General features: G+C 37.0%; 1 protein-coding gene across 9 annotated transcripts in view; it reads right to left on the bottom strand.

Annotated features, from left to right (window-relative positions):
- Positions 1–24,352, bottom strand: part of LOC106052128 (cubilin-like) — a 300,170-nt gene that overhangs the window by 202,832 nt on the left and 72,986 nt on the right. For all 9 annotated transcript variants that reach the window (XM_056033924.1, XM_056033928.1, XM_056033926.1 and 6 more), the window contains exon 2: positions 17,904–18,527. The gene's annotated coding sequence lies outside the window, so the exon portion shown is untranslated. The remainder of the gene's footprint in view (positions 1–17,903; positions 18,528–24,352) is intronic.

Genomic DNA, 24,352 nt, shown 5'->3' with positions numbered 1-24,352 from the left:
CTGCCTCGGCTGTGATGTGGTAAGTGATGATTTAGTATTAAAATCTCACCTAAAATAAACAAAATGAAAGCAAAAATCAGTCACTTAATTCCGTCCCCACCCCCCTGCGGGGGGGGGGATTTCATTTCGGGGGGGGGGGGGTTTGAACCCCAAGAACCCCCCCCCCTGGCTACGCCCATGACTAGCTTAATATTATTACCCGCACCTGCAGCCCTTAATTTGGGTATTGCTGACGCACTGGATTGGATTTATATATATGCCATTTTGTTTTATTTTGCCGCGAAAATGGAAGTAGTTTGTGAAAATGACTTTATTCATATCAAATATAAAATACTATGAAAACGGGTTTATCCGATTTATTAAATAGTTTCGTTCCAATAATTATTATTTAAAATTATTTGTTGTTTTTTTATATATATTTTTGGGACCTCCGGTTGTGGGAGGAACATTAAACATACACTACGGTCTCCGCAATGATCTATGGAACATTCCTTCCAAATTTTATCCAAGTTTTGATTTTTATTCTGGACATACTTACATATATACATACAAAGATACGTAATCCTTACAGTTTGGTTTATATATTAGATATGAAACTTTTAGCTGGGTCTGAGTAGGCACGTAAAATACTAAACTTTTTCTGTTTCCTTTACTCTCTGAACTCAAGACAAGCCGCTTATTAGCGAAGGCATTTTTTTTAAATCTAGTGTATTTATGATGAAGCAATGAGCCTAATTACTACATCTACACTCTTAAGTATTGCAAACGATCGCGCTCAAAGTTCAAAGGTGAAGACACATCTGATGCACCTCAATTAGCCACTGGCATAAACAGCGAGAAATGTGCAGATTATTTAGACATTTTCACCAGTGACTTGCCTCGCTCAATTAGCGACAACGACGGCAGCTCTCAACCTCAAATAGAAAACAAAAACACACAAACAACAACATAACAACAACAAAAATACAAGATGTGAAATTAGTGCTAATAGATGGCGCTGGTGTGGAAGTAACAGACGATAATTGTACACGACCTCGAAGAGGAAATAAAAGGTCATGGTCAAAACCAGCAACATTTCGAAGATCACGTTATATTTCTAGACAGGCTTTGGAAAAAAGTTGGAAGCAATCCTTAAGTTGTTTCTGTGACCTTTAACCTATTTATCAACCCGAATATTAGGCTGAATTCCGAAAAGTCAACAGCACACGAAACTTTGATATTCAAAAAAAAAAAAAAGTCGAACAGAAAAAACTCGAAGTTCCAGTAAAATAAAATCTAAATCGTCCCCCAGTGGACAATAGTTTCATCTGGCGAAAGGTGTGACTGTCGTCTGCAAGTTACTGCTGGATCTTTCTGGTCACGTGATATGATGAAATATTTCTTAATCTTCAGACTCGTAGGAAACATGTTTTCATTTGATTTAAACATAATTTTTTTAAACTAACAGTAACATCAATATAATATTCAGAAATGTAAGAGTGAGAATCGTTTGACAAGGAATTAGAAACACGTGACGTATTATTATTTGCAGACGATTGCATAATATATAGAACTATAAAAACAACACAAGACACAGGAATTTTGCAAAGAGAATTAGATGAATTACAGAAAGGGGAATCAAATTGGAGCATGTCTTTCCACCCAGAAAAATGTCAGTTATTTTAAGAGTACAAATAAAATTAAAACAAATAAATACCACTTATATTATTTATGCAGGCGTGTTGGCTGAGCGGTGAAACGCTTGGCTGCCGAACCAGGTCCCGGGTTCGAATCCTGGTGAAGACTGGGATTTTCAACTTCGGAATCTTTGGGCGCCTCTGAGTCCACCCAGCTCAAATGGGTACCTGACATTAGTTGGGGAAAAGTAAAGGCGGTTGGTCGTTGTGCTGGTTACATGACACCCTCGTTAACCGTAGGCCACAAAAACAGATGAACTTTACATCATCTGCCCTATAGACCATAAGGTCTGAAAGGGGAACTTGTTAGTCCAGGTTCACATCTAACTTTACATTCACTTTCACCTATCCTTTGATCTGCGGGACCGTTGGGGCACTACACAAGATCTGTCAACCTTCTTTCTCCATTCTTATTTGTCATTTGTCTTTGATATAATTTCATTCGGATGTTCTTTCTGAAAATATTGAAGCCTGCCTGGGTGGACCACTTCGGGGGCCAATTTTGAGTTTGTGTTTCCACACAAACTGTCTTTTGTAACCTTGTTATCTTTGTAATCTTTACTCCCATCTTTGTCTCTTCCCCTCTTGTAGCTTTATAGTGTTATAAAGTAGCGTTTAATTATTTTTTTAACAACACACACACTTTAAACATAATCGCTGAAGTAGGCCAACAAGTGCAGGACTCGAACCCAGACCATAATCTTGACTCTTGAAAACACTGAGATGTAACGTGACCAACTCTGACGAGGCTCTGACATTTCAAATTCTTTACTTCTCTAAAGTTAAGACAAACAAAAAAAGCAAATGTCTATTTATAGATTTACTAGACTATAAATATAATTCCAGCCCTCTATGGTGAAGGCTAATAGCGACCATTAAAAAAAAAACTAAATGACACACTGTTGGTATTGCTATGAAATTACGACACTTGAGACCACATACGGAGATGAATACATGAGCACACATCCCTTGAGACGAGATCTATCCCGCCAACTCAATCTCTATCCTGTCAACCACACATGCCAAGATGACCGGAAGTCCCCTTGGCGTCTGCCGAGCTGAAGGAATCCATTTCACTGCTTCAACCAAGACCTTGACAGTGTCAGTATAAGAAAAAGATTAAGTTGTAAGTATTGTCTTTAAAATGTTGAATGACACTTTTGGCAGATCGTCTGCTGTTAAAGGCGGGAAATTTGATTTTTTTTTCTGCCCTGAACTACAAAAGGTAATGGACATTTTGATAAAATTATATTTTATTTCCAAAACAAATTTAATTGCATAATATAATAACTAACATAAAGGCAATTTAAAACTAGGAAATACAATAATAATAATAATAATAACGCAAACAATTCTATTAAAGAAAGCTGTGCAAACAATTCATGTCCAATGACACGGCTATTAATGTTTGAATACATCTGGAACAAGACAGAAATAATGACCCATGTCAAGCGGCGGTGGCGATCTGTTCTTGGCAGCCCAGGACATGGGCACTACTGTTGGCGCCCTAGAAACTTTTGCCTGGCTCTTTTACCTTTACCTATCCCTTAGATTGTTGGACCGTTGGGGAACCATGAAAGATTAGTCGACCGTCTTTCTCCATCCCTCTCTGTCTTTTGTCTTAGAACCTCTTTCAATGGCAGGCCCGTCCATTCTTTAATGTTGTCCTCCCATCGCTTTCTCTGTCTGCCTCTTCTCCTTTTCTTGGTACTGTTCCCTGAAGGAAGGTCTTTGCGAGCTCCGAAGGCCATAGATTTTTAGCTTGCGTTTTTTTTACAATAGTTAGCAGATCATCATGGGGACCATTCACTGCAGTAACCCTGTCTCTAATCTCTTGGTTTGTGATGCAGTCTTTTAATGTGATACCTAGTGTCCTTCTGTAGCATCTCAATTCCATTAAAGACTGCCTGGCTGTGCGTAAGTAAAATAACCAACTGCTCTTTAATGAAGACAGATATTGGAAGTTATAATCATTTTCTAAACGTCAGGGGCCTTACAATGAGTGGACATAAAGAATATATCTTTGAGTTACAAGTGTGTCGCGATCCCAGATTGCACTCGTAGTCTACTATAGCTTTGAAAGGGGTTTAATTATTATGTAGATCATTAGAGACCAACCTTACTCGCTTTGGGGGCCAATAATATACAAATAATTCGCCTATTCCCAGTGTTGGGTGTCAGAAGCGTGGTCAAGAGGCTAAGTAGGCTTTAAACCTGGCTTGGCTTGGCTACTTATGAAGGGGATCGAGGTTTGACATCCGACTCGAGCAGAATTGAGTTTACTGATTGCCTAAAGGCAGCACAGAAAACCTTCTCCCAGATGTCCCCTCCCCCACCCGTCCACAAATGAGATTGGACCATAGGGCTCTGAGCATTCGATAAGCATGAAAGTAGCGCTATATAAAAAGCTATAATTTATTTGAAGTCTTATTATGCCCAGTGAAGCTGTGAATCAGAAATTTCAAAGAGCTATTTGGCATCGTGTAATGGACCGGATATGGCCCGTAGGTCATAGTTTATGTATCTCTGATGTTCAATGTTAACTTAGAGGTGTGTAGGTTGTGTTTATAAGTGTGTGTGAGTGTGTGTTGATTTGTATTTCATTCTTTTAATTAGCCAGATGTTCTCTTCCTCCCATCACGCCTACTCTCTCCTTTCACTTCCGGTATCCCCAATGTCGCCTGCTTTTATTCAATATTGAATTCCACAAACATATTTTTGTTGCCCAAACAGTCGACAAAAGATGTTTGGAAGAAACAGGCAGAATGAATATCTTTTGAGTTCAAACAGTTCATATTATTTTTTACATCCTGTCCTGTTTGTGTTATAGGAGTCACGTGATGACCTGCCCTGCACATTGATGTGGTGTGGGCGGGAAAAGAAGGTTACATTCAAATCATATATTTTCCGAGAGTTAAATCCCTTGATAAATCTATTTCTATTGATTCCAATTTCGGGACAGTCTGTCCTTGAACTCCGAGAAAGGATTTTTTTTCTTCATTAAGAGCAGAGCAAATATAAATGGCGTTAGATCCAAGGTTAGAATCGTAGAGGTTCACAGCAGACGGACATAAACAAGCAAAATAAAAAAAATATCTTATAATATTAAGTGTATCAATTACTTTGGATCAGTCATGTAATTAAATTTGTAATAGATCTAGACTAACATTAATAAATCTGTGCGATTAGAAATATTTTTTTAGCATCTGTTTTTGGTTAGTGCAATTTCATGCTTATAGCTTTTCAATACGCTATGATCCTATCACTTGTCTGGACTAGTTGGAAAGGAAAAAGGGAAGAAACAACGTGGTTTCTGTGTGATCGCATTTTAAATGTATTTAAAAAGAAAAAAATCGGAAAGCCATTTTGGATTCTCAAGCCAACGCTGTAACGACTCTACTAGTAAGAACATGGAAGATTGTATATTTATCTATTGTTTCTATTTCATGTTTGTGTTTACTAAACCTCAAATTATAATGTATAAAGGGATTATACCACCACTTTAGTCAAGTAGAAACTCTTTCCCTTGTTTGAGACACCAAACAAAATAATTTATTACCAATGCTAACTGGTTAATTTTTTTGCCAGATAGAAAAACTGAAGTTCAATTTAAGTGGTGCAGTGTCCCTCAGTTGCCTTGATTCAGCATCCAATGAGTGCAAGGACTTTATTTTTAAAGGGAGCAGAAATAAAATAAAATTGCAAAACTAACAGAATTTTGATGTGAAAAAAATGTGTTCCATTTTTAAAATGTCATACAAAGTTGAACGTAGATTGACAATGTATTCTTTGTTGTCCTCTAGCCCAGTGCTTCTCACATAAAGGAAGGCCAGGTCATTATCTAGGAATTCGTTAAAAAAGATGCAATCAGCTAAAACGTTAGTTCTCTCAGTCACATGTGTATGTATAAAGGTCGTGAAACAGGCGACATGGCGTCCATACATTAGTGGTCATGTAGAATGGTTCGTTATAGATCTAGGTCTGAATAATAATGTGTTTGGGTATATGACTTAAAAGATTATCTGAACCCTACATATGAAAGACCCAACTAATTTCTCAGGTGTAAGAGAACGCGCAATGGTCAATATGGATCTGAATGTCCACTTTAACAAAGTCGGATGTTCGATCTCAACAAATTGAACACTATCAAATAGAAATGTGCCGACACTAGGGTACCTCATCATTTCATTATTCCACTCTCCACGGTTTTAGTAGTTGGTGGAAATGTTTGGTCCTCTTTTGTCTTGACCTCGTTAGGACCACCTCACCTCTCTTCCTCTCTCTTACTCCACACGCTCTCTCTCTCTCTCTCTCTCTCTCTCTCTGTGCGTGTGTGTCTGTCTTTATCCCCTTATCTTCTCCTCTCCTCTTTATTTTCCACTTGATTCTGAGATTTCATTTCTCCTCTTTGCTATCGTTCTCTCATCTATCTTGTGCTGGCTTTGAAACTTCATCAATTATCTATCATCTCATCAATGCAGCGCTGCGCCGACATGGGCGGAATGGAGAGGAGGGGAAAGGTGGCCGCACGGAATAGGGATGTAGAGGGGGGGGGGGTAGCCATTTATTGAAATGACATCTTAATCGGGTGCACGGGGGAGGAAAAGAAACAGGAACGGAGGGTGAGAGAGAAAGAGAAGAAGAGGAATCGAAATAGAGAGGAAGAGGGAATGAAAGAGTGGGAAAAGAAAAGTAATAAGGAGAGAGAAGAGGAAGATATTGAGAGACTGGGGGAGAGAGCGAGTAGACACGAGAAAAAGAGGGAGAGAGAGAGAGAATAAAAAAGAGAACAAAAGAAACAGGGAGAGATACATTAAGATGAAGAGAGAAAGAAGGAGAGAGCATGAGATAAAGAGGGAGAAAGGGAAAAGCGGGGTCGAAAAATAGAGAGGGGAAAGGAGAGAAAGAGGGAATGACGGAGTAAGTGTGTGAGAGAGAGAGAGAGAGAGAGAAAGCTTTGAGGACAGAAAAAGTGCGATGAGTGGTCAACGCTGGAACGAACGACTCACGCATGTGATCACTTCATTTTGCTCCTCCCTGGAGGGTCAGTTTCCCCCCCCCCCCTCAACTCCAGGAGTTGTGACAATGTGACAGCGCAGATTTGCTGGACTGACGTCGTGTTTTGTCAGTATGATTGAAATCGTGTCAGGCTAATCTCTTACAGCTATCTGGTAATGGCGTGGATTTAATTACATCTTGAAGGTCTTTTTTTTTATTTTTGTGTGTCGTTTTATTCAAACACATTCACCAAGTTTAATACGAAACTAAACACAAATATTTTGATTGCATAACAATTTTGTTATACGGAGTAACCTTCATGATGAAACACATATTTCTTATGTATATTAATTAATATTTATACCTAACCTCTATAGATCCACTTTGCACATATACACCTTTTTTTTTTCTTTTAATCATCTAAACGTCTGCTTATTGACCTTCACCTACACCTCTAGCAACATTTTTTTTTTGCTGTTCATCTTTTAGGTGGCTGGGAATCTAGAATCGCAGGAGTTCAATAGAATCGATTTTATACGGGTAGATTTGTATGTACATTTCAGAGCGCCTTCCTCTCGAACATCCTCTGGGCATGAGAGATCGATACTTGCGTCCACAGAATTCCGAGCGTTTCACGTGCAAGGATCGAGGGGTGAAACGGGAGAATAAAAGAGTGAGCGCTTAGACCGTGTCGTTAATTATGCAAGAAGACAAGTGATACAAAGACATGTATGTCTTAAACGTAATTAGGCCACATTGGCCTAAAGGCAGCTTCACAGTGGTAAATGGAAACGTTTTGAACATCGTCCCGTGGAAACGTGATTCCCGTCTGATTTGTTGCATTATGACAAATACGTTGCTAAGGACGCTGGTATATATGGCGGGAAATGGTTGTGGAAATAATGAGGATAATGATGATAATGTGATGTTGAGTTGGTCACAGAACTGGATGATAGGAAAATATCTGAGTTGAAAACTATTTTAATTTTTCTGTTTAATTGTTTTTTATCTTTGATTGAACGAATTCCGTCGAAAGAACAAAAAAAAGTAAAAGGAGGATTTTTTTTTTTGGCATTCGAAAATAAATTAAACAACAGACGATAATAAACAATTATAATAGGATCGTCTTCGATGCCAAAGATCACGGATGAGTGCAGTATCTCACATGACCATGCAAACCCAGCTGCGACCTGCATATTTTGTCAGATCTAAGGTAGACAAACCGTTGTCCGCGAGAGTTCCGCTTGAGTTGTCTTCTCCTCGTATAATTATCTCCCCTTTTTTAGACCCAGCAGAGAAACATTTTGTCTTCCACAAACTCTGCTGCTAATCAAACATTAGAGATGGGTTCTTAAAGTAGAGACGCGGTGGTTAAGCGCTTGGCTTTCAAACCTGGGGTCTTAGGGTTCAATCTCAATGAGGACTTGGATTTTGAATTTCGCGATTTTTTTTTTTAGGTCCAGCCAACTCTAATGGCTACCTGACTTTAGTTGGGGAAAGTAAAGGCGGTTGGTCGTTGTGCTGGCCACATTATACGATGCTCGCTAACAGATGGCCAAAGAAACAGATGATCTTAACATCATCTGCCCTATAGACCTCAAAGGCTGAACGTGGAATTATTGAATTATTTTGTAAAATTACCTTCACACTAAATAGTACGGATCAAGTAGTAAAGAGCTATGGAACTAGATGAAGCCTTACTATTAGCTTGCATTTTCTTCATAGGTCAAAAAGTTGTAAAGTTGCGGAAAAATAGCCACCTGATCGGCCACACAGTAAGTTCTTATTTGACCGTTGTAATTTTTCAAAATATTATCATTGTATTGTGATTCCGCCCTATGCCTGTATTTTATTTAGCGGGAATGACCGCACTTAACTACATTTCTTTTTTGGTCGGTAAAGTGTTGAATAATAAAATAAATAGACCTACATAGACATTTTGTGCACTGTCTTAAGTGGAAACTCTAGTCCACACGCTTTAGTAAAAATCTTGAGATGGACTGCTAGTAGAAAGACTTGACTGGGAAAACTCACTGGAAAAGACTCCTTGCAATAAGAAAGCATTACAAGACAGAAATAAAATGGGACATGAAGACCACATTAACTTCAAAAAGTAGGAATTAATTTCGACGTCAAACCGATAGACCAAAAACTACACATTCAAAAAAAAGAAAACAAAACAAAAGAATTGGTCCTTAAAAGGCATGTTTATAGAGAAGTTTAGACCTTAATTCTTAACTAATATAATTGAAACGAAAACGTTTTTTTTTTTTTTAAACATATAGGGTTTAAAATACTTTAAAAAAAACAACATGTGACCTTGATGTGACCTTGATTTTGAAGAAAAATGAACAGCTAGATTTTTCGTCTTTTTTTTTTCATTTTTAAAGAAGATAAAACCTTATCAGTAAATATTTGGGGGGGCAGGCTGGAGAACATCAGAGTTGATTTGCAAATTCAGTTATTTATTGCTCTGATACTGTCACACACACACACGCACACACACACACACACACACACGTATATAGCTATATCCGATTACAGCCAGCTTCTCAAGGCGACTACCAGATTGCCAGGAAAAAAAAAAAAAGAAAGAAAAATAATGTTCAGATGAACCGTATTAATTTGGGGATGATATTTCAATGTTTAATGTGTTTGGGGCTACGCTGGTGTGATTTATAATTATTAAATTTTAATGTAAGTACACAAATTAGTAACTGATGATAGATTTAAAATAAAAGTACAACATTTAGAAGTTCTTCTCATCGGCTCAAAAAAAAAAAAAAAAAGAAAAAAAAAAAGAAACCTGAATACGGTTCTCGAAAACGGATCTAAATATTTTCCCAGACGTTTGACAGTTTATGTATATATTTCGGAAAAGATTTATTAGCGAATTGGCCATCACGGAAAACTATGGTTTGACCGTAATAATTTTGAAGTATATTAATCTAATAATTAACTTTGGTCTGGAGGTCTAGATAACCTTTCTCTTCAACACACTGACGTCAGCGGGTATTCCCGCATGTCTTCATTCAAGAGTGAAAGAACTAGACGTCCAGAAACATTTTGCGCATCGTCTTTGAAGTCTGGATCACAGACGTGGTCTTGGTCTATCTATATCGCCAAACAAGAATATGCCTGTTAATGTCGCCTTATTAAAGGCTAAGTTTGTCGCTTTTACAAAAAGTCGTCAGCTTATTAAAGGAGGAATGTAGCTTTTTTATGTTCCTTGTTTCTCATGACTTGCTATCAAGACGTGAAACTAGAAAGTGGAAGCTAAAAGAAGCTGCTATTGACTTTATTATCTTGTTCATCGCAAGACAATGGGACGGCGTCTGAGTTTTGGGTTTATCTATGTTTTTTAGATGAAGAACAGCTTTAGTTGTTGTTTTTTTTTGGTGTGTTTTTTTCATCCATTGGCTGAAATTTTTTGGCCTTGCTTCTTTTTTTTATATGGGAAATAGACATGTACTCAACGTTGCAACCCCAATCAAAACGTCCGTTAATGGAAGTGGATTGGCGAACAACTGGTCATAAAACTGATCCCTGGTGAATTATCTCCATGTTATGGGAATAAACGCATTGAATGCAATAGTCTCCAAGACCCTGGCTGAGAATTCTACAAAGACTAGTAGCCAAGTCCGAAAAAAAGAACTCTAGGTCGCTCCACAAGGGACGCTGTTAGGGGAAGCGGAGAGCCCACTTTGGCAGTCCACCCACGCAATATGGTGGTCACTAAATAAGAATACGAAACTTCGTCTTCGGCCTCCACAGGACACGGCGATCTGGGGGTAGTTTGAGAGGCGGTACCTCGATATGTGACTCACTAACATATTTAACATTCATGTTTTGACCTCCTCCAAATACTGCATCACTTTCTCAATGACCATTGCCAATTCCGCCAATGTACCGCCATCTCCCTTCTCCTCTACCGACATTACCCTGGCCACAATAGAAACGTGGGTGATAAATTCTGGCCTCCAGACATGAAAGAGTTAACTGACTTTGATCTCATTAATCAATCTCGCCCACTTACCCCCTGCCTTCCCCTCTTCACCGTTGCATCATTCCTCCCCCTCCCCCCATAATAAGCAGCCAGTGATTAGCGCGTGCTGCTTGATTGGGCCCGTGAAAGGATCTGTCTGCAAGTAGTCCGGCGCGCATTGATTTCTTGTAATTGAAAGAATACTAAATAAACAAAACCTAATTGAGAGTAAGGAGGGAAAAAATAGGTTGGGGTTAAAGGGGGGGGGACGTCTGATTAGCTGGGCAATTAGTTTTTATGTCATCTCAAAGAATCGAAACGTCTGATCGCTTTCATTTTCAGTACAAAAGCTTTTTGGTTTTATGCTTGGATGTATTACAACTGCACTATTGGTTGGCGTCATTGTCGTCTGCTGAACTTCAATTAGTTTTACTTTCCCGCCCTTTTCTCCGCGGTTTGTGCCATTATTAGATTATTCGTAATCTTTTATTCTGTGTACTCTTAAATACTAATTTTTAATATTCTTAATATTTCTTTTCTCCACTGTCAATCTAGAAACTAGATCCAATGCATTTTAGACAAAGCGCTTGGAGTAAACGTCTTGCAGTCCTTTTAAAAGCCAGCAAATATAGAAGTACTCTGCATTCATATCAGCAGGGCCATTAGCAGTAGACACCGTATGCCACAGGGTTGACTTCCACACACTACAAGATATACTGTATGGTGAGAGGGCAGGAGAGCTGCAGATTGTCCACTCCTAGGATAATCTGATGCATGCAAGCGCGTTGTGAAGTTTTTCAAGATGGACATTAACAGCTGAAGAACAAAAAAGAAGCACACGATAGATCCTCATGGAATGGCGCTGGGTAGCAGATGACGTACAACTTCAGGAGCAGGGAAATGGCTGAGAACGCTGCAGCTTCTACAAATGCCTAAAATGTGACCGTTGATGTTGTGTCAAGGATTGACCCCTTAAGTCACGTGACAAGTTGCAAAGGGAAGACACAGTCTCGCCAGACGTACAATTCCTCGAGCCTACCCTGTTTAGGTATACAAATATTGTTTTACATTTCCATTCCATTGTAAAGTGTATCTCGGCCTATTTATAATATCATGTGACCCTCTGCTTCATGTGACCCTCTGCTTCAGGGTGAAGCCGTGAACAACAACAGAATCAATAACTAATTCTATTCTCTGAAACTTTCTCTTATCTTAGAATTAACTATTTCTATTTTCATCTACTACATAGGATGAGTAACTCCATATACATACACGGTTATTTTTTAACATAGAAGGGTTAAAGTTTCAGAAACAACATTTGGGTCTGGGGGGGGGGGGGAGGAAATATCAAGTTTTAAAAGAAATTAAACTTTGCCAGCTATTTGAGACTCTACTATTCAAATGCCAACATAATCGATTCGTTTTAATAAATGGTAATGGTCTTGTTTGGCTGCTATGATGTATCAGTCAGTTTTAAAGTAATTTAATCAACAGGACAGTTTGGGTCACTAAAATACAAAAGGTGGGCGGTTCATCTGTGTGTCTGATGTTGTGTAGGTAGGTGTGCGAATTAAAGGACATTATTTACAAACTATACTTGAAACACTGATCACCTCAGCAGTGCTAGATTTACACCTGTGCAGACCGCTCAGGGTCCCACTCTAAAAGGGAGCCTCCCCAAGTAAATATATATAAATCTACATATTGACATGTATATTACATAATGATCTATTTCTTTTTTTTTCAAAACAAGACCTACTTGTAGATGTACGTATTTATAGTTACGTACATATTAACTCAAGCATTATCAAAAGAATATTGAGGACATAAAATAAAATCCTGCCTAGAGCCTCCGCTTACTTAAAACCGGCCCTGCACTTTTTGTTTTTCTCAAAAGGATCAAATCAACAAAGTTTTTCAACCTCACGCCTTGTACTTCACTTGCATTGACAGCTATGTTTTTTAAGTCTGGACTTGAAAAAGTTATTTAAGTAATACCTTATATCCGCTATAACGAATTCGTGGAGAGCGTTTGTAGTTTACAGTCTGGGGTGGTGAAGGTCATCGCGAGATGTAGACAATTCCCGCCATGTGGATGTGGTCATTTTTTGTTGTTGAAGTCTGTGGGACATCAGTGATGTCCCTTTGTGTCGAATGATTTAATTGGTGCATCCATCTCTGTCACAGCCGATTTGTCTTTTATTTGTTGATCAATGCTTCGTTCATTAGGGCTGTAGAGATTCCATTGATGTTGCGGTGTTTGGTGGGAAGGGGCGTTTTGTAAGCCTTTTATGATGGGCTGCGCTCAATTAGTCTTGTGATTGTGAGGGGGGGGGGGAAGTTAATACACTATAGATTTTTTTTTAAAGTCAGTTTTGGTGTTCAAAAGAAATGAACATGGGCGTCCTCTCTCGTTAAGATTATTTAATATTGGTGTGTTAGATAACTCACACAGGAGCCAGATAAACCTGACTTAATTATAGAGTTTTACAGTATGTAAGTCAAGTCAAGACTCTGGCTGGCCAAAAAGAAGAACTCCTCAATACTGTGAAGAGACGAAAGCTGAGCTGGTTCGGTCCTATTATTTATAAGACATGACTCGCTGTCAAAATTCCTCCTTCAAGGTACAGTGGAGGGAGCACAGAGAAAGATTCGCCCTAAAAAGAGAAAGGGCCAGCTTCTAAAAACATTTGCTGACCGGGAAAAATGGAGGACTTTGGTTACACGATCTGTCACAGCACCCCTAGGACGAAAGTCAAGGGAGAGAGAAGATAAGAAATGAGAGCAATAACGATCGTAGTGCGTGTACGGCCAATTAGACCTTCGAACTACTTCGTTTGGTAAATCTATATTATGTCCAGCTATTATTATTATTGTTATTAAAAGTCCTTCTGGTCCAGATTGTGTTATAAATGTAGAATTGTTAGACCTCATTCGCCTTAAGAACAGAATGTGTCTATTAGGAACTTAGCCATGCAAGTAACACCGAAGTGGCGATAGGAACTCAATCTGGGTTCTAAATCTTAATAAACTCAAAGTATACCTCCGTTTGATGGAGTCTAGTCTGAAGAATTGGTGTCTATATGTGTATGTTTGTATGTGTGTGTGTGTGAGAGAGAGAGCGAGTACACACGTGTGTGTGTGTGCCTAGAAGCTGTATATGTGTGCGTGTTGTAGAACGTTCGTACGTGACTGGTTCATGACACTATCTATCAAAGTAAAACTAAATCCTACACTCATGCTTAAATATAGCTACATTCCATTCCGTGCACTCAGTGCGCACAGGTCTTGCAGACTTGTAGGTGAGTGCACGTTTAACTCACTCTGTACACACTCACACACACACACACACACACCATTCAAAGCCAAAAGTTTCTCTGCCATCGTAACATTTCCATCACGCACTTATTGTCTAGAAAAAAAATTCTCACCGCCATTTTTACTCCCAGCTCAATTTTTCTGTTTTATTCTCCAGATATAAACTTATCCCCCCTTCCAGACTTCAAGAGAAAGAACTCATTTCCAAAAGAATCATACAGAGAGTCATTTCCCTTTCTCTCTCTCTCTCTCTTTCTCTAACCTGCTTGGCGTCAAAGTTACGGATAAAACACGCAGATCATCGATTATCGCTTCATTAAACGAATAAACACTCAGCAGTGCAGCGTCTTCTAGTTGGTCAATGGGCACTTGTTTGTGTGGACAAGTCTCAACACTGACATGGACATAGACTGCTATTTGAATGCACTACTTTGAAACTGTTTAAATGCACTACTTCGGAAGTGTTTGAATGCGCTAACGGAGCGTTTCTAAGTGATACACAAGACACTACAGGAATTGAAGATAGTCTTCACGCAGAACTCTTCATGACTGGGGGGCTCAGTCTGTATTTGTAAAATGTTTGTTTGTTTGTGAAATGTTTTACATGTTTCAGATGTTCCTTCAGAGTTGAAGATAGTTTACTTCATAGTCCAAACCTCCTGCAGGACGACGGGGGATGGGAGCGGGCAGGGTTTGAACCAGGGACCATCGATAAATGCAAACAACAGTCCAGCGCGCAAATCGCACGATCAGGCAGCCACCCATTTAAGTCCGATTCTATCTCATTCTCTACAATTTCTACTACAGGAACTAGAGGTGTCGTCCAAGGAAAAAGAGACAGAATGAGAAAGAGAGACAGGATGAGAAAGAGAGACAGGATGAGAAAGAGACAGGATGAGAAAGAGACAGGATGAGAAAGAGATGAAAGTTGTTTTTGCGTCAGTGACTAATGAGTACATTGCAAGCACCACTAGATCTAGTAACTACCAGTAACTACCAGTAACTACCAGTAACTACCAGTAACTACCAGTAACTACCAGTACACCCAGTAACTACCAGTAGCTACCAGTAACTACCAGTAACTACCAGTACACCCAGTAACTACCAGTAACTACCAGTAACTACCAGTAACTACCAGTACACCCAGTAACTACCAGTAACTACCAGTACACCCAGTAACTACCAGTACACCCAGTAACTACCAGTAACTACCAGTAACTACCAGTACACCCAGTAACTACCAGTACACCCAGTAACTACCAGTACACCCAGTAACTACCAGTACACTCAGTAACTACCAGTAACTACCAGTAACTACCAGTACACCCAGTAACTACCAGTAACTACCAGTAACTACCAGTACACTCAGTAACTACCAGTAACTACCAGTAACTACCAGTACACCCAGTAACTACCAGTAACTACCAGTACACCCAGTAACTACCAGTAACTACCAGTAACTACCAGTACACCCAGTAACTACCAGTAACTACCAGTAACTACCAGAACATCCACGAAGAAATGTTTGGGAAGTGTAGCCTGGTGAACTCAAGGAAACATTCCAAATAATCAAAGTCAACAAACTGTACAACGGACTTTGAGTTAGATACCAGAAGTACTGCATAGAAAGTCCCACAGCTCAGGTATCACTTCTTTCCAGTACTTCTTTCTTTTTTATCCCGTCGTCACTTCTCTCTCTCTCTCTCTTATCATTCCCAATTATCTCTCTTATCTCTCTTTCTGTCACATCCTCTTGCGTTCATGTCTCTCTAACATCCTCTTGCTTTCATGTCTATTTCCTCATTATGTATCTCTCTCCTTCCTCACTCTCTATACCTCTCTCTCCCCTTCTCCCTCTTCCGCGCTCTCTCCTTCACTCTCTGTCGCTCTCTCCTTTTCTCTCTCTCTCTCTCTAGTTTACCAACAGACTTAATTTTGCTTCTCTCTTCATGTATACAGTAAAACATTGGTACAGTAAAACATTGGTACAGTAAAACATTGGTACAGTAAAACATTGGTACAGTAAAACATTGGTACAGTAAAACATTGGTACAGTGGAGCGCGTTAATTGGCCATTAGAAATCGCGCACCTTAAAAGTAACCTGAGTGTCACAGTGCCCCGAATGTGAGCCTGGGAGGTCGTTAGCGAGATAAAGGGAGTCGGGGGAGACCGCGCCCACAGAGACCTGCACATCTAAACATATCAACATCTTAGACATACAACATGCTCAGCAGAGCCGGTCTTAGGGCACTGCAACCTATGCGGCCACAGTGGGCCCCGCACTTTAATAGAGACTTTAAATGAGACTCAAAAATAGAGAAAGATGAAAATGAGACTCGAAAATAGAGAAAGATGAAAATGAGACTCGAAAATAGAGAAAGATGAAAATGAGACTCGAAAATAGAGAAAGATGAAAATGTGACTCGAAAATAGAGAAAGATGAAAGACGAAGAGAGGACGAAAGAAAAAGAAGTAGATTGGAGAGATGAAGTGAGGGAGAGACAAAGAGAATACGTCAAAAGATTAGAGAGATGAAGAGAGGATGAAAGGAAGAATGAGGAAGAGGAAGAAAGGAAAAAGAAAACAAGGAACGATAAAGAAAAGAAGAGAATGGAGGTGAAGAGATTTCAAGAAATAGAACGATAGCTCATGTAGAACATTGAAGAGAGACAATAAAGAAGTGAAAGAGAGAGATGGAGAAATAAATAAGAAAGATAATAAGTAAAATAAGAGGAAAGAATAAAGAAGGTAAGGAGATTTGAGATAAAGAAAGGGATAAAGAGATAGAGACAAGATGAGAAAGAGAGATGATGAGAAAGAGAGACATGATGAGAAAGAGATAGGATGAAAAAGAGATAGAGACAGGATGACAAAAGAGAGACAGGATGAGAAAGAGAGACATGATGAGAAAGAGAGACATGATGAGAAAGAGATAGGATGAAAAAAAGATCGAGACAGGATGAGAAAGAGAGACAGGATGAGAAAGAGAGACATGATGAGAAAGAGATAGAGACAGGATGACAAAAGAGAGACAGGATGAGAAAGAGAGACATGATGAGAAAGAGATAGAATGAAAAAGAGATAGAGACAGGATGACAAAAGAGAGACAGGATGAGAAAGAGAGACATGATGAGAAAGAGAGACATGATGAGAAAGAGATAGGATGAAAAAGAGATCGAGACAGGATGAGAAAGAGAGACATGATGAGAAAGAGAGACATGATGAGAAAGAGATAGGATGAAAAAGAGATCGTGACAGGATGAGAAAGAGAGACAGGATGAGAAAGAGAGACAGGATGAAAAAGAGATGGAGACAGGATGAGAAAGCCTGAGAAATGGTAAAATAGGAAAAACTCATTTATATCAATTATCCTCTAATGGGTAGAACTATTAGCGAGTGAGTCCTGACAGTCCAGATAGGACAAGGAAAGAGATGGAAGTCTTTATAAACTTGTCTGCTGCAGATAATACAAGAAAAAAAAAACAGGGGGGGGGGGCGGTGGCATTCAGACAGCAGCACAATTACTAGAGCTTCTAATTGTAGAGAATTTTTTTTTAATTTCTAGACGTAAATCTAGACCTTTCATCTACTTCTACTTGATTTTGTTTATTTAATGTATTGCTGTCAGTTTAATCATTATAATCGTGTTTTAACGTAATATAATATATAGTCTAGACCAGTGTTTCTCAAACTGTGTTTCGCGGAAAAATAGAGTTCCGCGAGGCCTGAACAGGTGTTTTCATGAACTACTGAGATAATTAACTAGTGGGCCATCACGGGAATTAATCTTTCTAAAACAAATTTAGTAAAGTGTTCCGCTAAATACTCAGAAAATGTGAGGTGTTCCGTTAAGGTAAAAGTTGGGGAAACACTGCACTAGATCTATAATGTAAACTAGCAATGTCTTTAGTAAGGTACGACTTACCCTTCACGAATAAGATTTATCCATCAGACGATTATATCCACATAGTATCCACACAAATATTAAGTCCATCTGCTACTTTTTGTTACAAGTAAATTTGAAAACAAAACACTTGAGGGTGTTAAGGCACTCTGGCACACATGTGTAAATACTAGCACTGATTCACCGAAACTCCTAGCAGAAAACAAGAGCACGAGACTCCAATGGAACACATTCTCCCGCGCACACAGCCGAACCGTTAAGCGACACAATTTTTTTTTTTGACCTGAAATCAAAATCACCAAAATAATAACTGCTCCGACACTTGTATTTTTTTTTACGCCCTCTACTCACGCGCGCACAAACACAAGCAGAAAGTAGTTATAAGCAGACGAGAAGCCCGACCTGTAGTGTGTACAGAGAGGGGGGAGGAATCGATGAGTCGGGAGAGAGCGGGTATTTGTGAATGTTCAAAGCATGGCCTGGCTGGAGTGAGAAGCAGACGAGAGAAATACTTCTTACATTAGCAACAGGTAACTGGAACTCAGAAATAGTCAGAGGAACGCTGGTGTATCGGTCACTGGATTAGTTCCGCCAAAGTAACAGAGGACATCACTTTTGATGTTTTGACGTCCTTCTAGAAAAAACCTGGAAAAAAAAAACATTATAAATGTAAATAATAAGAACAAAGACTCGTAATATTTGGCGTCTAACTTTTTCATATCTCTATTTTTTTGTTGTTTTTGAGGAGAGATTGGGTTTGAGATTATATGCTATGTGGTTGAGAGGCTAAGTACGTTTGGCTTGGCTACCGATGAAGGGGCTCGAGGTTCGACACAGGAGTCGAGCAGTGTTGTGTTTACTCAGCGCCTAAAGGCAGCACGGAAAACCTTCTCTCAGATACCCCTTCCCCCCACTGGTCTACAAATGAGATAACATTAATTTACATTATTATTAATTATTACATAGGAATGAAAGTAGCGCTATATAAAAGCTATACTTTTTTTTCCGCAAGTGATGCATTTCCTTGGGTCAGAGAACATATTACGTCATTGGTCTACGTACGTCTGCAGTTCGAGCCCCTTGCCATTTGTTCTTGGTCAATGAAATCGTTGTAGGCAAGTCCACCCAAAGCTACTGAACTTAAGGAGAGCTGTGACAGCTGACCATTTTACTTTGAGTAAACATATTTTGTTTTTTACGTTGCTATAGTTACCCAATATATATGTGTGCAACTTAAAAAAGCTTTAATCTCTGTGTCCATCGGAGGTCCGTTAGTCGTGCCCTGGTCAAAATTAACCCTTATCTAATTCCGTTTTTTTAAGTGTGTCATTACAAAATGTGTGCTCTAGTGTTGTTAGTAAATATATAATAGTATGCCTAATTGATTCTTTGAACACTTAGCTTCACTTTGCTATGAACCCTTAGTTTACGACATAATATCTAGCTCATCCTTCGATGTTCAAGATGAGCACATTTCTCAAATTTGATAAACTCAAAGATGTCTGAAAAGTCTAATCCTCGCTTTAAAAAGCCGGCCACACACATGGGATAAGCTAGGTCTACTGCAGATAGGCCTGCTTCTTCTCTCAGCCTTTTGTTGGCTCTGCCTTCTTTCATGCTGGCCGCTTTCCGACATAATAAACATTTTACGACATAACAAATATTTTACGTCAAATAAATAGTTCAGGTTGACATTATGGTTCATCATTTAAACATTTTCCAACATTCAAAAAACGTATCTGTGACTTCATTGTATCAACTGGCCATGTCTTCCAGTTACTTATATTTTTAAAAACATAAACCTGTCATTCATGGACTTTTTTTTGTTGCATTTCTGTGTTTTTTGTTGCACTTCTGTGTTTTTTTGTTGCACTTCTGTGTTTTTTTGTTGCACTTCTGTGTTTTTTGTTCGTCCTCATTTTGGCACTGTGGGAGAGAGCAGGACTTGGCGCTAGTTGACTTGGGGAGAAATATGAGCGCCCCCCCCCCCTCGCGCCAGTGACTTCTACCTATTGGTTCCCTGGCCCGCTTGCGCGAGGATTTGCTCTTTTAAATTCTTTCCTGAACACGAGAAAAAGAGAAGAGAGGGAAAGAAGAAAAAAAAAAAAAGAAGAAAATTGGACTAGTGAGTGAAAATAGGGGAGGGCTCGTAGTATTTTTTATTCATCTACTACCAACTTCTCTCTCTCTCTCTCTCTCTCTCTCTCTCTCTGTTGTACTCACAGAAGAGGCTATGTTTAAGTCAGTGCGCTCAACACTTGCTAGTCAGTGACAGGTTAAGGAAAGAACGAGCGCACACACACACACAAACTGAGTAAAAAAAAACTGAAATGAAAGACAAGGGGTGTCAGAGAGATGGAGAGATGGAGAGATAAAATAAATGAGTTGTAAGAGGAAATAGGTGAAGGGAACATAAGATGAACAAAAAGCAGATATATCAACTAAAACATAAAAAAAAAATCAACAACAAAAACATCAACAAAAAACATCAACAAAAAACATCAACAAAAAACATCAACAAAAAACATCAACAAAAAACATCAACAAAAAACATCAACAAAAAACATCAACAAAACACAACAAAAAATATTAACAAAAAACATCAACAAAAAACATCAACAAAAAACATCAACAAAAAACAACAAAAAATATTAACAAAAAACATCAACAAAAAACAACAAAAAATATTAACAAAAAACATCAACAAAAAACAACAAAAAATATTAACAAAAAATATCAACAAAAAACATCAACAAAAAACATCAACAAAAAACATCAACAAAAAACATCAACAAAAAACATCAACAAAAAACATCAACAAAAAACATCAACAAAAAACAACAAAAAATATTAACAAAAAATATCAACAAAAAACATCAACAAAAAACATCAACAAAAAACATCAACAAAAAACATCAACAAAAAACATCAACAAAAAACATCAACAAAAAACATCAACAAAAAACATCAACAAAAAACATCAACAAAAAACATCAACAAAAAACATCAACAAAAAACATCAACAAAAAACATCAACAAAAAACATCAACAAAAAACATCCACAAAAAACATCAACAAAAAACAACAAAAAACAACAAAAAATATTAACAAAAAACATCAACAAAAAATATCAACAAAAAACATCAACAAAAAACATCAACAAAAAACAACAAAAAATAGTAACAAAAAATATCAACAAAAAACATCAACAAAAAACATCAACAAAAAACATCAACAAAAAACATCAACAAAAAACATCAACAAAAAACATCAACAAAAAACATCAACAAAAACATCAACAAAAAACATCAACAAAAAACATCAACAAAAAACATCAACAAAAAACAACAAAAAATATTAACAAAAAATATCAACAAAAAACATCAACAAAAAACATCAACAAAAAAACATCAACAAAAAACATCAACAAAAAACATCAACAAAAAACATCAACAAAAAACATCAACAAAAAACATCAACAAAAAACATCAACAAAAAACATCAACAAAAAACAACAAAAAACAACAAAAAATATTAACAAAAAACATCAACAAAAAACATCAACAAAAAACAACAAAAAATATTAACAAAAAACATCAACAAAAAACATCAACAAAAAACAACAAAAAATATTAACAAAAAACATCAACAAAAAACATCAACAAAAAACAACAAAAAATATTAACAAAAAACATCAACAAAAAACATCAACAAAAAATATCAACAAAAAACATCAACAAAAAACATCAACAAAAAACAACAAAAAACAACAAAAAACATCAACAAAAAACATCAACAAAAAACAACAAAAAACAACAAAAAACATCAACAAAAAACATCAACAAAAAACAACAAAAAACAACAACAAAAAACATCAACAAAAAACAACAAAAAACAACAAAAAACATCAACAAAAAACATCAACAAAAAACAACAACAAAAAACATCAACAAAAAACAACAAAAAATATTAACAAAAAACATCAACAAAAAACATCAACAAAAAACATCAACAAAAAACATCAACAAAAAACATCAACAAAAAACATCAACAAAAAACATCAACAAAAAACATCAACAAAAAACATCAACAAAAAACAACAAAAAATATTAACAAAAAACATCAACAAAAAACATCAACAAAAAACAACAAAAAATATTAACAAAAAATATCAACAAAAAACATCAACAAAAAACATCAACAAAAAACATCAACAAAAAACATCAACAAAAAACAACAAAAAACAACAAAAAACATCAACAAAAAACATCAACAAAAAACAACAACAAAAAACATCAACAAAAAACATCAACAAAAAACATCAACAAAAAACAACAACAAAAAACATCAACAAAAAACAACAAAAAACAACAAAAAATATTAACAAAAAACATCAACAAAAAACATCAACAAAAAACATCAACAAAAAACATCAACAAAAAAGATCAACAAAAAATATCAACAAAAAACATCAACAAAAAACAACAAAAAACAACAAAAAATATTTACAAAAAACATCAACAAAAAACATCAACAAAAAACAACAAAAAATATTAACAAAAAACATCAACAAAAAACATCAACAAAAAACAACAAAAAATATTAACAAAAAATATCAACAAAAAACATCAACAAAAAACATCAACAAAAAACATCAACAAAAAACAACAAAAAACAACAAAAAATATTAACAAAAAACATCAACAAAAAACATCAACAAAAAACAACAAAAAATATTAACAAAAAACAACAAAAAATATTAACAAAAAACATCAACAAAAAACATCAACAAAAAACATCAACAAAAAACAACAAAAAATATTAACAAAAAACAACAAAAAATATTAACAAAAAACAACAAAAAATATTAACAAAAAACATCAACAAAAAACATCAACAAAAAACAACAAAAAATATTAACAAAAAATATCAACAAAAAACATCAACAAAAAACATCAACAAAAAACATCAACAAAAAACAACAAAAAACAACAAAAAATATTAACAAAAAACATCAACAAAAAACATCAACAAAAAACAACAAAAAATATTAACAAAAAACAACAAAAAATATTAACAAAAAACATCAACAAAAAACATCAACAAAAAACAACAAAAAATATTAACAAAAAACAACAAAAAATATTAACAAAAAACAACAAAAAATATTAACAAAAAACATCAACAAAAAACATCAACAAAAAACATCAACAAAAAACATCAACAAAAAACAACAAAAAACATTTATCAATGTTTAGTAGCCGCGGAGGCTGAGTGATAAAGTGCTTGGCTTTCAAACCGATGGGTCCAGGCTTCGAATCCTGGTAATGTCTGGGATTCTTAATTTCGGAAACTTCAGGGCGCCTCTGAGTCCACCCAGCTCTAATGGTTACCTGACACTAGGTGGGTATAAGTAACAGGGGTTGGTCATTTTTCTGGCCAAATGACACCCTCGTTAAGGTGGCCACAGAAACAGCTGACCTTTGCCCACTTACATCGCAAGGCCTGAAAGAAGAATCTCTATCAATGTTTAAAATTCATAAATACGAACTAGCCCCGTCCCCGTGAGCAAGTCTTTACCCTCCCCTACCCAAGGTCCCCTAGCTTCCCCTCTAAATACTTCATAAATAAGCAAGTAGCTAAGTACTTTATTCGTTGACAGCGTGGTGCCTAAATAACTTGTGTCAGTTCCATGGCACGATGGTACTATTTATTAACTTATCTACAATTAGAAGTTCCTGGAGACCTACGCCACTGGTTGGTATTTATGAGTGTGATACTAACTTATCCCATCCGTCAGTAAGGTAGATGCCATAAACAAAATAGTACGACACCCTCCTCGCCCCCACTCCAGACCTAAATATGTCAACAAAGAATCTGGGTCAATGCTGTCAGAGATGGTGTAACCTTATTTAATCACTTAACCTACATTTTGTATACACGAGGATAACCAAAACCCCTGGTTGCCGGCAGAATTGTCTCCCGAATAACAATCGTAATGGACCTCATTCACCAATCGTAAACAAACAACAATTAGCCACGTGATTCTCTATATCTTCTAAACCAATTACGCAATCCATAAAGGCTATCACGTGATACGTTTTTTTTTCATTGTTTTATCAATATTATCACGTGGCTAAATGTTGTTTGTTTGCGATTGGGGAATGAGGTCCATTTGAAGCTCTCTTGTACTTATAGTAAATAAAACAAAGGATAGGATAAGACTTTTAAACATTATTGTGTTGACATCACAGAAATATCACAACCAGCTGATTGAATACTGCAAGATGAACAGTCCTTAACTGACATTGACCAGTACCAAGAGACGAGAAAGTCTTGACTCTTGCATCAAGTAATTGATGACCAAACATTCTGGATGTTCTGTTAAATGCGTGTAATCAAAACCCTGATGACCGCAGTGATTCACTTCTGTGTTTGGGCCGATATGCACGGACGTTATGAGGAAGAAG

The sequence above is a fragment of the Biomphalaria glabrata genome, chromosome 6 (assembly GCF_947242115.1).
Source record: "Biomphalaria glabrata chromosome 6, xgBioGlab47.1, whole genome shotgun sequence".
Lineage (NCBI taxonomy): Eukaryota > Metazoa > Mollusca > Gastropoda > Planorbidae > Biomphalaria > Biomphalaria glabrata.
This window is presented reverse-complemented; position numbering and strand designations above follow the sequence as displayed.